This window comes from Tasmannia lanceolata, unplaced genomic scaffold, assembly GCF_043159265.1.
Source record: "Tasmannia lanceolata isolate RefF3 unplaced genomic scaffold, GAP_Taslan_0.1 ptg000020l, whole genome shotgun sequence".
Lineage (NCBI taxonomy): Eukaryota > Viridiplantae > Streptophyta > Magnoliopsida > Canellales > Winteraceae > Tasmannia > Tasmannia lanceolata.
This window is the reverse complement of record NW_027518697.1, coordinates 1,809,590-1,826,058: the sequence shown is the minus strand read 5'-3', so window position 1 is coordinate 1,826,058 and position 16,469 is coordinate 1,809,590. Positions and strand designations below refer to the sequence as shown.

General features: G+C 38.8%; 1 pseudogene; it reads left to right on the top strand.

Moving 5' to 3' along the window:
* The first annotated feature begins 374 nt into the window (after positions 1-374).
* On the top strand, positions 375-1,057 carry LOC143854803 (secoisolariciresinol dehydrogenase pseudogene; annotated as a pseudogene).
* The last annotated feature ends 15,412 nt before the right edge of the window (positions 1,058-16,469 follow it).

The following is a 16,469-nucleotide window of genomic DNA, read 5'->3' as shown; positions in this document are numbered from 1 at the left end:
ACATCAATGGATTGGAGAAATGATACTAGCATTGCTCTTTCTTAATCCTGCCTAGAAAAACTCACAAAAGTTGCCCTGTTTGATGAATTCCAGAACCTCCTATAGGCTATAGATGCTCTAGTAAAATGAGACATGAGTAAAACACTTCAGATGATAATTTTATTTTAGCAGAATCACTTATTGTCTTTTTACAAAGTGTTAATCCCATGTATTCTCTTCTTTAATGCTTACATATTTTCCTACTAGGGTTGTTACTAGCTCCTTTAAATTGATTATTTAAAAAAAAAAAACAAAAAAAAACCTATTGACTTTGATCTAAAGACTAGAAGGTAAGGTGGCACTGATCACCGGCGGCAAGCGGGATCGGCAAATCCATGGCCAAATTGTTCCACCGGCACGGTGCCAAAGTGTTCATAGCCGATGTCCAATACGAATTGGGCCAATTAGTTAGCAAAGACCTCGGCTCCCCTGATTCCTTCATCCACTGTGATGTCTCAGACGAAGAACAGGTCCGAAATGCTCAACAATGCGGGCACCTTAGACGCGTACAAGCAAAGCATTATTAACAATGAGAAGGCGGATTTTGAAAGAGTACTTAGCCTGAATCTAACAGGGGCCTTCTTGGGCATCAAGGATGCTGCACGGGTCATGATCCCGGCTCACCGCGGCAACAAAATTAGTACAGCTAGTATTGCTTCTTCTTAGGTGGGCTCAGTACTTATGCCTACACAAGTTCAAAGCACGCGTTGGTGGGGTCACGAAGAACGCGGCCGTTGAGCTCGGGCAGTTTGGTGTTAGAGTAAATTGTGTTTCTCCTTATGGTCTTGTAACCCCTTTGGCTGAGAAATTTTTTACCGCAAAGGGTGAAGAGCTTGAGAAGGCAATGGAGGGTCCTGCTAATCTTAAGGGGGTCTATCTTAAAGCAGAAGACATTGCTAATGCTGCTCTCTATTTGGGAAGTGATGAATCCAAGTATGTGAGTGGTCACAACCTTGTAGTTGATGGTGCTTACACCATTGTCAATCCAATGCTTGCTATGCATTTTTCAGCTTCTTGATGTTGTCATGAGCTCTCACCGATTGCCAATCTATCTAATGATATTGTTCCTATCCTCCACTTGTTCATTTTATTTTAGGGCCTCTATGAATTCAATTAAAAATTGGCCTTGTTAGTAAAGAAAATTATTTTAAATTTTATTTCAATATTGTGTCGCAAGCATGGTTTTAAATTTCGACCGAAATCCGAAATTTCGGAAACGTTCCGAAACCGAAATTGGTGACACGTACCAAATGTTGGGTTCGGCCAAAATTTCGGAAATTTCGTCAATTTCAGCGAAATTTGAATAAAAATTGTTGACTTACCAACTTCTCCAAAAGCTTAAGTTGTTGGGGAATGGCGTTATTTATCTTCTATACTTTAACAAAAATATTAATTTTTTATTCCTTTCCCAAATTTCAGCGGAAATTACCGAAATTTTGGCCAAAAAAATCGACATTTCGTCCGTCTTTACTAAAATTTTGGGATTTTGGCTAAGACCGAAATTTTTGCCGAAACCGAAATTTGAAACCATGGTCCCAAGCTAGTGAAGGGGAAAATACAAATATTTGGGCCGTATCAATATCCTCTCCTCTTTGTTGTGGGGTCCATCCCCATGTTGTCGGCCCCACACCCCCTCATCTCTTAATTAAAAAACAGAAAGAGTCGGTGGTGTAGTTCGATTGAAGGAAGGAAAAAAAGAGGGAAAACAAGATGGAGAGAGGAGAGAATAAAATAGTGAAAAAGAGCTTTTCTCATGTGGTCTCTTAGGGTTTTGCTTGGGCAAAAGAAATGAAGAGGGTTTGGAACCCTAATGCATTAAAGATTGAAGTCTTTGCTAAGCGTAAGAAAGAAGAAGGAAGAAGAATCCAAAATCCATGTTTTTTAAACGGTTCTTGGAGAAAAACCTAGTCCTATGAGAGATGGTGTTCTGTTTTTACCTTTGATGATGTTGACAATGACAAGACTATCAAATTCAATCCAAATTCTATTAATCCCTAAAGCATCAAAGTAGTAGAGACCATCTCTCATAGCATTAGCTTCAACCAACATATTAGAATTCACATGATAGGAATGAGAGAAAGCAATTCTTACTCTATTGTCATTATCTCAAATAATACCCCCTCTTCTAGCAATACCAGGTTTTTTCGGTAGCTGCCATCGACGTTCAGCTTTAGGAAGTTGTCACTAGTTTTTTTCCAGTAATATAGTTCACAAAAGAGTACCTCTTTTATGTACAGTTGTTCACAAAAGAGTGCCTCGTTTTGGCTGTCTCTACAGTTATGCATGTAGACAGTTATAACCTCTATTTTCGTTATTTTTTGAAGGATGCTTGTGTTCAACACAAACTCACATTGTCTTATTCTATAATCTCACATTGTCTTATTCTATAATCAATGGGCTGTTGAGGCTTCTTAGAAATTGTAATAGCTTTTGACAGCTGTTTAAATAATAAAAGACAAGGTGAGTCTGTCTCATTATTAAAGAATGGTAGTGTGAATATCATAGCCAAAGTACGAACGATTAATAGTTAAACAATTAATATCTAAAAAATTAATATTTTAAAGCTAGGAAAATGATATTAGCACAGCCCTAGTTTTATATTTTGACTAGCTCATCTTGTCCTTTTGAATTTAAAAAATTAGTGGGCTCCCACATGGTAAGATGATCTTTACCATTCATTTGGTGTGCCCTACTTGGTTTTCTTTTTTGTATTTTATTCATTTAAAAATTACAACTCATCTGACTTGACCGCGTCAACCGCGTTATTGGCCGCGTCCGTGCCGAGTCGACAAGGATTTTCTTCGGCAGCGTTCCACATCACATCCGCGTTTTTAAACACAGGTTGGGTTTGATTATTTTCTTTTCCTCTTTTTCGTCGTCCTATTTCCCTTCTTTATTTTCATGATTTTTTTTCTACAACCTATGGATCTGTAGCTAGTAGTTTTTTTTCCCGTTTTTTACATAGTAACTTTTATCTTTCTTATGCCATAAGTTTCTTGGGAAAAAAGCTGTAGATTCACAGTTTTTTTTTCTATTCGGGTTGGGCTCGGGTCGGGTCGGGTTAGGGTCGGGTTCGGTTCAGGTTGACCACAACCCGACCTGAGTTGCACCCTACTAACTTCTCTCTCTCTTTCTCTACTTTTTTTTTTTTTCTAGAAATGCAAAAGAGATAAGGCACAGCCTTATTTTATCATTTCACTAAAATAATTCAAAAAGGGAAATTTGTCAAGGTCCCTGCACTCCATAATAAGATATGTACTTTTTGGAAGTAATAATTAACACACACAAGCATATATATATATATATATATATATATATATATATATATATATATATATATATAAGCCCAAGGGTTCCCCATGGGTTCATTCAATCATCTTGTTTTGATGATTAACAAACGCAAATTGATTAGTCGTTTATGGACTGATCATTTGCCTTGAGTGTTGTGCTTTAGACAGGTCCTACACAAGTCAAATCATACTAGCACGCACATTGTTGGCCTATGCTTGAAGATGAACCAAACACAATGGCAAAGGAGCTTGGAACATACTTGGACCAATCACACCTTGGAGGTACCAAGGAGAAGCTCATCATCAACCATCTCAAAGCATTGAACAAACAAAGGAAGATCAATGAAGGCCAAAGCTTGTGGATCAACAACTTGCAAAGGAGCTGGAACCAAATAGTAGCATCATCCTTGGAAGGTGTCAAGCAAAGTAGCTCAACCTTGAAGATCCCAAAGCAAGCCATGCACTCAAAAAGAAGATCAAGCAATGGCTACCTCAAGAGTTCATTCAAGAAAGTGGTAAAAAGGGTAGATTGTATCACCTATCTCTCTTGTGTTTTCTCTTATCAAGGCACATCTTAAAACCCCTAAAAATATATTTTTTAAAGAGACTAACACACCCTTTAAAGACTTAAATGGATAAGTGAATGGCCATGGTGGTGTACCAACATGTTGGGACCCATATGGCATTCAACACAAGAATGAACAAAACAGAGTTCCGAAGCAACAACCTGGACCAGCAACTAAATCCTATCAAAACTTATTTAAAACATTTTCAAATATTTTTTAAAATATTTTTAACAGATAGCTCTCATTTTTCTCATATCCGTAGAGTATAAAAACATCGAAATTCAATGAGAAACGAAGGAGATATGAATTTTTCAAATGGGACACTGTTTGCTGGAAATCCAGTCTCGGAACTCCGAGAATTATTCTTGGAGCTCCGAGCTCGGAACTCCGAGAAAATTCTCGGCGCTCCGAGAAATGCTCCAGGTTCTAAAATTAAAAGCTCTGTTTGAATTCTTGGAACTCCGAGAATTTGCTCGGAACTCCGAGAAATGTCTCGGAACTCCGAGAAATGTCTCGGAACTCCGAGAATTGTTTTTGTTCAAAACATTATAGCCGTTGGGGTCCAACGGCTAGTAGTTTTTTGACCCGAAAATGACCGAAATACCCCCAAAACGGTCATATTGAGTTGGAACTCTATATATACACATTGTATGGACCTAAAACATAGAGATGAACATGTTCCAACCTTAACAAACCCTAGAAACTTATTTGCAACCCTTTTTGGGTTAATCTTTCTCACCAATCCCTTGTGCCTTGATTTGAGAAAATCATTTGAGATTGGTTTAGGCTTAAACTTGTTTATTCTTGAGAACATCCTTGGAGCTTCAACTTGCATTGTAGCCTACATAGAGGCAAAGCTTTTATCTTCTTCTTTATTCGATCTGTGGCAAGGGCATCCGTTGTTTTTAATTCCCTTGGATGAAGCGCTTAGAACTCGGCGGAGAAGGAGAGTCATTGTAAAGGTGGAAGTGTAAGAACCGGTAAAATATATATGTATAAATAAATAAAAATGGCCTCATAGGTGGGTAATCATCGGCCATTACTCATTTTCCCCAAGTAATCGGGCATGAGGACATCTGGCATAATGGGGCATACGCGATTCGAACCCAACTCAAAGCTAGGATTGAACGACTTCCTACCACTAAGCCACCGCCCCAGATGTCAACAAAAACGGAATAGATATATACATATATTAAAATTTTCCAATAGTCACTATTCATAATTACTATGCACAATAGTCACTATGCAAGATTTACTATGCAGAAATACTATGTAAGATTACTATGCAGAAATACTATGCAAGTTCACTATTGAGATAAACTATTCAAAAGTACTATTCACAGTAGGACCCACCGAGTACTATTCACAAGCGGGTCCCACACAAGCGGGTCCCACATCAGCGGGTCCCACACAAGCGGGTCCCATATAAGCGGGTCCCACATCAGCGGGTCCTACACAAGCGGGTCCCACCAACAGCGGGACCCATCACTAGTCAGCACAACTATTACAGTCACGCACACCGTCTACTATTACACCTAACATTTACTGTTCAAACAACGAAAATAATAATTTAATAATATAATTATCGACGAAAAATAATTAAATAATATTAATCACTGTTACTTCGTTGACGAATATAATAATTAAATATCTAAATAGTATTTACTATTCAAAAGTACTGTTCACAAAAAAAATCTATAAATAGCGGATCTCAGAAGAAGAAAAAAAAAACTCACGAGAGAAACAGAGAAGAGAAAATAGTAGGGGAAAGAGGGAAAGAGGAAGAGAGGGAGAGAAGAAGAGGAAAAGGAAATCCGCTTCAAGGTAAGTCTTTTAAAATATTTATGATTGGTTAATCTTAGTAATTTAGGATAAAACGTGCATATGAGGCGATAACTCGCTATAGATTATGCAAGTTTTATCATCTTATTTGAACGGTGAAATGCTGGCATAGTAACCGTAAAGTAAATGGTTGGTTCTACCACCTATGTATAAAGCATGCATATGAGGCGATAACTCGCTACAGATTATGCACGTTTTATAATCTTATCTGAACGGTGAAATGCTCGCATAGTAACCGTAAAAGTAAATTTTATCAAAGAAAGGCAAAACGGCCAGAGGATGGTAAACTGTTGAACATAGTCACACGTGGGGCCCACATGAATAGTAACATACGGGGCCCACATGAATAGTAACATGCGGGGTCCATATGAATAGTGCATACTGGGCCCCATGATCTTAAAATTTGATAGAACGAACACTGAACACAGGGAACATTATTTTAGGACATAGACGGACATTACCTGGACAGAAAAGACACTGCTTTAAAATTAATTAGAATATATTTACAGGTTATCCATTCAAAGGTGTAAGCTCAAACACACCTGTGACCGGAAAACTGATGTAAGGGTCCTCTATCTTTGATTCTCTTTTGATGTAAGGATTTTCTGTCTTTTGATTCTCTTTTGCTATGTAAGGGTTCCCTATCTTTGATGAGTTTTCTTCCATTGATTGTCTTTTGATATACTGGATGTACTGATTTCATATTCTTTGATTTTCTTTATACACAATTGCTATAAGAATTTCTATCCTTCTAATATCCACCACTAATGAGAATCCAAGGGGGATCTTTTCTTTCAGGCCCCATTCCTTTCAGATAAATGATTTGTTTCCGTGAGATATGTTTATGTTTAGGGTTTATCTTGTGATACCCTAATTCTGAATATGGACTAAGTTATGTTTCCGTGAGTTATGTTTATGTTTAGGGTTTATCTTGTGATACCCTAATTCTCAATATGGACTGAATTATGGCTATGATGACGGGTGGACGCGTTATAGTCCTCCATGTGCACGTGGGTAAAGACGACTCTAGAGAGTGTAAATCTAGAGGATTATGGGCCGAGGTATGGCTATGATGACGGGTGGACGCGTTATAGTCCTCCATGTGCTCGTGTGCGCGTGGGTAAAGACGACTCTAGAGAGTGTAACTCTAGAGGATTATGAGCCGAGATATGACAGCATCTATGCTTAATGAAGTCTATATTTTCTCTATACGTTTGGAAAGTATGTTGTGTTTATTCTTTCCTTCCATGTTTACGTTTGGAAAGTATGTTGTGTTTATTCCTTCCTTCCATGTTTATAATGTGAAATGCCCTATCTGCAAAATATCATGTTCTTATGAGCTTGACAATTCTACATCACTTGTTGCTTATACCCTACTGGGCTATTTGAGCTCACCCCTTTCTTTGCCTGTTTTATTGTTCCAACCCCAGGTGAAGTATAGACGGGAGACGAAGAATGCTAGAGTCGAATGCAGAACTGTTATAAAGGACCAATATGTTTTCAATATGTTTTGAATTATGTCTTGAATTATGATGTAATAAGTTAGACCTAATTTCTGTAAACCCTCTAAATATAGTTATTGAGATCTTGGGAATAATGAAAGTTTTTGAGAAAGATGCTCAAAAGATGATGTAATATTCTTCAACGCACCGAGTTGGCTTCCAAAAATCCGGGGCGTTACATTTGGTATCAGAGCGAAATTTAGTCGGTTTTGGAAATTAGGATTCACAAGAGATAGGATTAGAAATTACCCTATCTTAAGTTAGAATATGTTAACAATACCGCTAGTCGTTGGTTAATATAGAACTTACGTGCTATTTATGACTTCTGTGATACTTCTATAAATGCTTTGAAATATGAGTTATCATTTAGATTACTAATGTGATATTATGATATGAAGATGGCGGAGAATCAGGAACAAACTTCTGCAATCGAGGCTGAGGCAAGGAGGGGACGTGGCAGACCACGCAGAGAAAGGCAAGCAAGAAACGAACAACCTACAGTCAACGCTAGAAACAACAACGCACGAAATGATGCCATTGCCACTGCATTAGCACAACTAGCACAAGCAATGACAGCAAACATGAACCAACAACGAGCCCCAGCTGCTCCACTTCAAAATGAAGGAGCTATACTGGAACAATTTATAAGGCAACATCCTGCTGCCTTCTCGGGAACTATAGATCCCTTAGAAGCTGAAAGATGGATTCACTCCATCGAAAAGATCTTTTCTGTGATTGCCTGCACCAGCCAACAACGTGTAAGATTGGCGACGTATAGATTGGACGGTGACGCGGATCAGTGGTGGAATTTATTCCGAAATACAAAAACCGAAGAAGAAATGAACGCAATGTGTTGGAATGAATTCAAAAGCATCTTTCTCGAAAAGTACTTCCCACAACCACTGAAAGCTCAGCTAGTAAGAGAATTTATCTCCTTAAAGCAAGAAGATGGAGAGACAGTCTCTCAATATGAAGCAAAATTCACAAGACTGGCTCGATATGCAACCCACCTAGTGACGGACGTTCAAAGTAAGGTGGACAAATTCCAGTACGGATTAAAGCCTAGCGTCAGGCGAGCATTAGCAGCTTTAGATTTTCAAAGCTACGAAGCCGTGGTGAGATGTGCTTTGAAAGTGGAAATTGAACATTTGGACTTTCAGCAGTCCAAAAACAAGTTGACAGGCGTAAAGAGAACGAATGAAAGCCAACCAGGAGGATCTGGAACAAAGAGACCGAATGTCAAGGAAGCAGGAAACCAGCAACATTGCTCCAAATGTGGAAAGAGACATAGAGGTGTTTGTTACGCGGGGACACAAAAATGCTTCCAATGCGGAATGGAAGGACATGTGGCAAAGGACTGCAAGATGGTCCCAAAACGGGAACAAAATCCAACTTTGACTCGGAACAGTCAGCCAACCCTCAAGCAGACTCTGAATGCTCACCCAGACATCAAGTGTTTCAATTGTAACGAAATGGGACACTATTCAAATCAATGCACCAAGCCCAGAGCAGTAGAAGGAGGTCGACATCAACAGCCAAGGGGACAGGCCCGTACTTTTGCTATCACAACTGCTGAAGTGGAGGCAACGAATGATGTGGTAACAGGCAAGACGATTATTAAAACAGGGTTGTGAAGGATATCTCGCTCAAGTTCAAGTTGTGGACACGAGTGAAAAGAAGATGAAATTGGAAGACGTGCCTATTATACAAAAGTACGTGGATGTATTCCCTGACGATCTACCAGGAACCCCACCGAATCGAGAACTGGAGTTCTCTATCGAGCTAGTACCGGGAGCAAATCCAATATCCAAAAGACCGTATCGAATGGCGCCGATAGAACTGGAGGAACTAAAGAAGCAACTGCAAGAACTATTAGACAAAGGATTCATCCGGCCTAGTGTATCACCCTGGGGAGCTCCCGTCCTGTTCGTAAAGAAGAAGGATGGATCAATGAGGTTGTGCATTGATTATCGAGAATTGAACAATGTCACAATAAAGAACAAGTACCCGTTGCCCAGAATCGACGACTTGTTCGACCAACTTCAAGGTGCCATGTACTTCTCCAAGATCGATCTCAGATCTGGTTATCACCAACTGAAAGTAAGGAAAGAAGACGTTCCAAAGACGGCGTTCCGCACACGCTACGGACATTATGAGTTCATTGTCATGCCATTCGGACTCACGAATGCCCCAGCCGTATTCATGGATCTAATGAACAGAGTATTTCACGAGTATCTTGATAAGTTTGTCGTGGTATTTATCGACGACATTCTTGTCTATTCTAAGAGTCGCGAAGAACATGCAGAACATCTGAAGATTGTTTTACAAACACTTCGACAGAAGAAGCTGTATGCCAAATTCAGTAAATGTGACTTCTGGTTGCAGCAAGTGGCATTCTTGGGTCACATAGTCACCCGAGAAGGAATTTCTGTGGATCCAGCGAAGACTAAAGCCGTTGAAGAATGGCAAAGACCCACGACAGCAACAGAAATTCGGAGTTTCTTGGGACTTGCCGGCTATTATCGAAGGTTCGTGGAAAACTTCGCTCGATTAGCAAATCCCTTAACGAAATTAACTCGGAAAGGCGCGAAGATTATCTGGACCAAAGAATGTGAGGAAAGCTTCGAAACGTTAAAGAAGAGACTCGTCAGCGCACCTGTGCTAGCATTACCAACACCAACCGGAGGATTTGTGATCTACAATGACGCATCAAAGGAAGGGCTCGGCTGCGTATTAATGCAAAATGATAAAGTTATAGCTTATGCATCACGCCAACTAAAATACCACGAGCAAAACTACCCCACGCATGATATGGAATTGGCGGCAGTAATCTTTGCACTGAAGATCTGGCGACATTATCTCTACGGGGAAAAGTGTGAAATTTATACTGATCACAAGAGTCTTAAATACATATTTTCCCAGAAGGAGCTGAATATGAGACAAAGAAGGTGGCTAGAGTTACTCAAGGATTATGACTGCACCATTCATTATCATCCTGGAAAGGCGAATGTAGTGGCAGATGCATTAAGTAGAAAAACTTCCGGAACCTTGGCAAGAATGCTAACCACTCAAAAGCATTTACTCCAAGATCTGAGAAAACTTGATATGGAAATGGTAGAACAAGGAACTAAGGGCTACATAGCACAGATGGTTGCTCAACCATCACTATTGGAGAAAATCAAGGCCACTCAAGTCAACGATCCTGAATTACAAGGAAAGATCGAAGCAGTTCGGAAAGGCAAACTTTCCGAATTCAATGTTGATAAAGATGACATCTTAAGATTCAATAAAAGACTATGTGTGCCCTCCGATCCAGAATTAAGAAGGAAGTTGCTAACTGAGGCACATAGTTCGGCATTCTCCATACACCCAGGGAGTACGAAGATGTATAGAGATCTTCGAACCCATTATTGGTGGAATAATATGAAGAGAGAGATTGCTGAGTTCGTGTCTACATGCTTGGTTTGCCAACAAGTTAAAGCAGAACGACAGCTACCAAAGGGAGCCTTACAACCAATTGAGGTGCCTATATGGAAGTGGGATATGATAGCAATGGATTTCGTTACAGGACTACCGAGGACTACGAAAGGAAATGATGCAATATGGGTCATCATTGATCGATTAACGAAGGTCGCTCATTTTATCCCAATACGAGAAACTTTTTCCTTAGATCAATTGGCGAAGCTCTACATCAAAGAAGTAGTCAGATTACACGGCATACCAGCATCCATTGTGTCCGATCGTGACCCGCGCTTCACATCTAATTTTTGGAAGAGTATACAAAAGCATTGGGGGACAAAGTTGAACTTCAGCACTGCCTTTCATCCTCAAACAGATGGTCAATCCGAACGGACAATTCAGACACTGGAGGATATGCTTAGAGCTTGCATAATAGACTTCCAAGGTAATTGGGACCAACACTTACCATTGGTTGAATTTTCTTATAATAACAGTTATCACTCTAGTATAGAGAGTGCACCCTATGAAGCTCTCTATGGTAAAAGGTGTAGAACACCGACATGTTGGGATGAGGTCGGAGAACGAAAACTTCTAGGCCCAGAGTTAGTACAAGAAACTACTGACAAAGTACGTATGATCCAACAACATATGAGAACGGCTCAAAGCAGACAGAAGAGCTACGCCGATCATCGACGACGAGACCTGGAGTTTGCAGTGGGTGACCGTGTATTCTTAAAAGTATCACCTTGGAAGGGTGTGATAAGGTTCGGAAAGAAAGGGAAGCTCAGTCCCAGATATATTGGACCATACGAAATACTTGAACGAATTGGACCAGTGGCATACCGTGTAGCTTTGCCACCAGCCTTGTCACATGTTCACGATGTGTTTCACGTCTCACTTTTAAGGAAATACTTGGCGGACCCATCACATGTACTGCAAACAGAACCAATGCAGTTGGAACAAGATTTGTCTTATGAAGAGCAACCAGTACAAATCCTTGATCGAAAGGAACAAATTCTTCGGACAAAAAGAATATCACTAGTGAAGATTCTATGGAGGAGCCAAGCCACCGAGGAAGCAACATGGGAACCGGAGGAGGAGATGAAACAAAAGTATCCTCATCTATTTACTTCTTAAGGTATGTCAAATTTCGAGGACGAAATTTTTTTTTAAGGGGGGTAGGATGTAAGAACCGGTAAAATATATATGTATAAATAAATAAAAATGGCCTCATAGGTGGGTAATCATCGGCCATTACTCATTTTCCCCAAGTAATCGGGCATGAGGACATCTGGCATAATGGGGCATACGCGATTCGAACCCAACTCAAAGCTAGGATTGAACGACTTCCTACCACTAAGCCACCGCCCCAGATGTCAACAAAAACGGAATAGATATATACATATATTAAAATTTTCCAATAGTCACTATTCATAATTACTATGCACAATAGTCACTATGCAAGATTTACTATGCAGAAATACTATGTAAGATTACTATGCAGAAATACTATGCAAGTTCACTATTGAGATAAACTATTCAAAAGTACTATTCACAGTAGGACCCACCGAGTACTATTCACAAGCGGGTCCCACACAAGCGGGTCCCACATCAGCGGGTCCCACACAAGCGGGTCCCATATAAGCGGGTCCCACATCAGCGGGTCCTACACAAGCGGGTCCCACCAACAGCGGGACCCATCACTAGTCAGCACAACTATTACAGTCACGCACACCGTCTACTATTACACCTAACATTTACTGTTCAAACAACGAAAATAATAATTTAATAATATAATTATCGACGAAAAATAATTAAATAATATTAATCACTGTTACTTCGTTGACGAATATAATAATTAAATATCTAAATAGTATTTACTATTCAAAAGTACTGTTCACAAAAAAAATCTATAAATAGCGGATCTCAGAAGAAGAAAAAAAAACTCACGAGAGAAACAGAGAAGAGAAAATAGTAGGGGAAAGAGGGAAAGAGGAAGAGAGGGAGAGAAGAAGAGGAAAAGGAAATCCGCTTCAAGGTAAGTCTTTTAAAATATTTATGATTGGTTAATCTTAGTAATTTAGGATAAAACGTGCATATGAGGCGATAACTCGCTATAGATTATGCAAGTTTTATCATCTTATTTGAACGGTGAAATGCTGGCATAGTAACCGTAAAGTAAATGGTTGGTTCTACCACCTATGTATAAAGCATGCATATGAGGCGATAACTCGCTACAGATTATGCACGTTTTATAATCTTATCTGAACGGTGAAATGCTCGCATAGTAACCGTAAAAGTAAATTTTATCAAAGAAAGGCAAAACGGCCAGAGGATGGTAAACTGTTGAACATAGTCACACGTGGGGCCCACATGAATAGTAACATACGGGGCCCACATGAATAGTAACATGCGGGGTCCATATGAATAGTGCATACTGGGCCCCATGATCTTAAAATTTGATAGAACGAACACTGAACACAGGGAACATTATTTTAGGACATAGACGGACATTACCTGGACAGAAAAGACACTGCTTTAAAATTAATTAGAATATATTTACAGGTTATCCATTCAAAGGTGTAAGCTCAAACACACCTGTGACCGGAAAACTGATGTAAGGGTCCTCTATCTTTGATTCTCTTTTGATGTAAGGATTTTCTGTCTTTTGATTCTCTTTTGCTATGTAAGGGTTCCCTATCTTTGATGAGTTTTCTTCCATTGATTGTCTTTTGATATACTGGATGTACTGATTTCATATTCTTTGATTTTCTTTATACACAATTGCTATAAGAATTTCTATCCTTCTAATATCCACCACTAATGAGAATCCAAGGGGGATCTTTTCTTTCAGGCCCCATTCCTTTCAGATAAATGATTTGTTTCCGTGAGATATGTTTATGTTTAGGGTTTATCTTGTGATACCCTAATTCTGAATATGGACTAAGTTATGTTTCCGTGAGTTATGTTTATGTTTAGGGTTTATCTTGTGATACCCTAATTCTCAATATGGACTGAATTATGGCTATGATGACGGGTGGACGCGTTATAGTCCTCCATGTGCACGTGGGTAAAGACGACTCTAGAGAGTGTAAATCTAGAGGATTATGGGCCGAGGTATGGCTATGATGACGGGTGGACGCGTTATAGTCCTCCATGTGCTCGTGTGCGCGTGGGTAAAGACGACTCTAGAGAGTGTAACTCTAGAGGATTATGAGCCGAGATATGACAGCATCTATGCTTAATGAAGTCTATATTTTCTCTATACGTTTGGAAAGTATGTTGTGTTTATTCTTTCCTTCCATGTTTACGTTTGGAAAGTATGTTGTGTTTATTCCTTCCTTCCATGTTTATAATGTGAAATGCCCTATCTGCAAAATATCATGTTCTTATGAGCTTGACAATTCTACATCACTTGTTGCTTATACCCTACTGGGCTATTTGAGCTCACCCCTTTCTTTGCCTGTTTTATTGTTCCAACCCCAGGTGAAGTATAGACGGGAGACGAAGAATGCTAGAGTCGAATGCAGAACTGTTATAAAGGACCAATATGTTTTCAATATGTTTTGAATTATGTCTTGAATTATGATGTAATAAGTTAGACCTAATTTCTGTAAACCCTCTAAATATAGTTATTGAGATCTTGGGAATAATGAAAGTTTTTGAGAAAGATGCTCAAAAGATGATGTAATATTCTTCAACGCACCGAGTTGGCTTCCAAAAATCCGGGGCGTTACAGGAAGGGCATCCTTATTTAATTCCCTTAGATTCTAAAAGCCCTGGAGCCGGGCGTCGTGGAGGTCTCAATAGTGGAAATCCTCAAGTGCGACCTTGAGAAGAGTGGAGTAGGCCGTTTGCCGAACTACTATAAATCTCTGTGTCACTTGTGTGATTGGTATTTCTCTCACTCCATCTCACTCTCTTATTTGATTATTTGTGCATAGAATTGAGTGAGTAGTTAGCATTGATAATCAACCTAAATATCTTAACCTTGCTAACTAGGCTATTAAAATTACCTAATTAAGTTTGCTAATCAACAAGTGTTTTGAACTTACATTAATTTGTAATATTGTTTAAGTTCAACTATTTCAAACTTAATTAAACAAGGGATAAGTCTTGGGTGAAATCTTAGGAAAAGCTTCTAAAAGGTAAAAGTTTTATAAACATCCTATTCACCCCCCCTTTAGGTTGCCAAACCAAGTCACTACTTGGATTTCAATATATATATATATATATATATATATATATATATATATATATATATATATATTATTTATGTATACAATCATGTTTAGCCTAAAATTTATATTAAGTAATGAAAAATAATGGGGCAGAACTCAACCTACACAATGCAAAACAAATAAAAATGGATCAATGAACAAGAGGCCGAAACAGATTATTGGAATGGATCAATGAATAAGAGGCCCTGTTAGTTTTGGATTTTGAGTACCCATAGTGAGTCCGAAACAGATTATTGGAATCAAAATTTTTGTTTTTATTGAAGTCACTATCATCTCTCTTCTACCCATTTTAACCAGAATCGCATATAGTTTTGAGTCCAATAAACTGTTTTGGGTTCACAATCAGTTCTAAAAAACCAAGACAAACAGGGCCTAAATAAAAATCTAGTTGTGCAAATAAACATCCAGTTGCAAATAAACATCTAGTTTCGTGTCATAGTCTCTTACTGTTTCTGTGAATTTGATGTTGCTGATTTGATGTTGCTGTTTGTGCTGAATCTTGTATTCATTTTTATCTTGGTTCTACTTATAGTGACATTTTGTTTTGTGATGCAGACTGATATTTTCTTCCGGATCCGTGAAATACTTGCAAGAGGTTGCAGACACCACTCTCTTACCAAATATGCCGCCCAACTTTGTTTATGTTTGTCAATTTTTGTAGGCTTTCACTACCAAATGAAGAAAGCACAGGAACATTAATGATTTTTTTGTGTTTTTATTAGAGCTGTAATGAGATGTGAAGAAAAAACAAATGGATGTTTTTTATTTCAGTTGTATTGAGATGTGAAGAAAGCACAGGATTCAGCTGATATTTCACTTGAACATTAATGAGATGTTTTTTTACTACAATGTTACTTTGTATCAAAAAGGTTGAAGGATTTGGAGGTTAGAGTTGAAGGTTTGGAAGTTGGATTAGAGTACATTTTTAGGTTTGTAAGCTGGATTAGCTTGCATTTTACTACAATGTTACTTTACAGTGCTGTGTAAGCTGAAATTTACTAAGAAAAAGGGGAAAAAATGGTGCCTTTAGTTTCAAGTGGCATATGGATCCATGTCTCCTCCACACACCACCACACTGTCTCCACCCTCTCTTTATAAACAACTCAAAAAAGGCCTTGTATGTACTAAATAGATTTCAAATTGTTTAAAAATGCAATTGCCAACACCAAAACTGTGGCCTTCAAGGCTTGTCTCCACCTAAGGAACCATGAACCATTGACCCCCAAATAAACAAATTCAAAAGATGATAGGGCCTGAAAAATTATATGAACCTGATTTTCCATGCCTGGCTCTAATCTATTGGGAGTAAAGAAAGAGATAGCAATAAAGTTTGTTGGCAGAGGGGTCACACCTCACATATCACAAGATCACCTTATAAAAAGGAAGACCAACATTGACAACACATGCTTGATCACAGAGACTACCATGCTAGCTCACACCACCTCAGATGCAAGCAGCCACACTGAACAAATTCAAGACTGAGGAAATCTTCCATTCTTCCTATCAGAGCAAACAATGGGACTAATAACA